The sequence below is a fragment of the Otolemur garnettii genome, unplaced genomic scaffold (genome assembly GCF_000181295.1).
Source record: "Otolemur garnettii isolate 467f Iridium unplaced genomic scaffold, OtoGar3 scaffold00007, whole genome shotgun sequence".
NCBI classification, from domain to species: Eukaryota; Metazoa; Chordata; class Mammalia; order Primates; family Galagidae; genus Otolemur; species Otolemur garnettii.
In genome coordinates this window covers 41,353,351-41,354,967 of record NW_003852402.1, presented here as the reverse complement: position 1 = coordinate 41,354,967, position 1,617 = coordinate 41,353,351, and the positions used below count along the sequence as shown (strand labels likewise).

General features: G+C 39.5%; 1 non-coding gene across 1 annotated transcript; it reads left to right on the top strand.

Annotated features, from left to right (window-relative positions):
* The first annotated feature begins 250 nt into the window (after nucleotides 1–250).
* LOC111723089 lies at nucleotides 251–357 on the top strand. Its single transcript, XR_002771708.1, has one exon. It is a non-coding gene; the product is annotated as a U6 spliceosomal RNA (small nuclear RNA).
* The last annotated feature ends 1,260 nt before the right edge of the window (nucleotides 358–1,617 follow it).

Sequence of the window (1,617 nt, the reverse complement as noted above, 5' to 3'; positions counted from 1 at the left end):
AAATCCATTTATGCTTTAAATATACCTCATGCACATAGTCTGAGGTAATTTTATACAATATCTTTAATAATTTTGTGAATAACATAAAGTTTGTGTACATTGAACTATCAAGAAACAAAGGTGTTGTTATTCAGCCCCTTGTGTGGACAGTCTGTATGTTGTTTGGCACTGTCATTCCTGACTGAATTGGTACACTACCGAGTGTCAAGGTTTCCAATGGCCTCTCGAGTTCACATAAAAATATACTGAAGTGCTCACTTCGGCAGCACGTATAGTAAAATTGGAACGATACAGAGAAGATTAGCATGGCCCCTATGCAAAGATGACACGCAAATTTGTGAAGGGTTCCATATTTTTAAAAAGAAAAAAATATACTGGAAACCCACAGATGAATAGCTGGGGGTGTTGACCTCTAATATTCAATGTTATTTATTTACTTTTACTTAGGCAGGGTCTCACGCTGTCACCCAGACCAGATAACTGCAACCTTGAACTCTTGGCTCAATCAATCCTCTGACTTCAGGCTCCCTAGTAGCTATTACTACAGGGACATTCCACCACACCCAGCTAATGTGTGTTTGTGTGTGTGTGTGTGTGTGTGTGTGTGTTGAGACAGGGGCTCACTGTGTTGCTTCCGCTGGCCTTGACCTCCTGGTCTCAACTGATGTCCCTGCCTCAATCTCCCAAAGTGCTAGGAAGTGCTAGGATTACAGACATGAGCCAACACTCCCAGCCCCAATGTACACCCGTTTGATGTGTTTCCTGTTAAGAACATTCTTTTTATTCTTGAATAAAAGCTTCCAAGACATATAGCCTTATGTTTATTACATTACACCACATTGCTGTAAAAAGAATGAGCTGTCAGGAAATGATTGAGCTTTCACAGACACCAGTGTTGTACCAAACATATGAAGACACTGAGAAAGAAATCTGGCCAAGAGAGGTGAGAAAGTCAGTGTTTAACACCACAAAGATTTGTAAATGTGCAAAAGTTCAATGAAATTTTAATTAAAAACATGTGAACACAACTTGCTTAAACGTTTACTTACTTAACAAAATCCATCATTTGAAATTCTCTTTCTTCCTCTTAATTGTAAGACAAGTGTAAAATCAAAGCAGAAGTCGATGGGAAAAAAAGCAGGTGCATATTGATTAGGAATAATAAATAGCCTTGGAAAAACTGTGAAGCAAAACTTAAAGGCTGTGAACATCCATTTGTCTCTCATCCCTTGCATCCATTTCAATAAAATGTGTTTAGTATATCAACATCTCCACCAATTACACCAAGCAATCTGATTGGACCTCTATTTAAGAGAAAGCCTTTTTTGGTGTTTTCAGAATTTTATTACTAGCCAACATGAAAAACAAGTGTAGTGGGTTATCCTTGATTAAATCCTAGATTGAAAACAAAACAAGATATGAAACCAGAGGCACCCATAGCTCAGGGGTTAGGGCACCAGTCATATGCTCCAGGGCTGGTCCTTTTGAACCAGGCCTGGGCCTGCTAAAAAAAAAAAAATTGCCTGGCATTGTGGTGGGCATCTGAAGTCTCAGCTGCTAGGGAGGCTGAGGCAAGAGAATCATTTGAGCCCAAGAGTTGTAGGTTGCTGTGAGCTA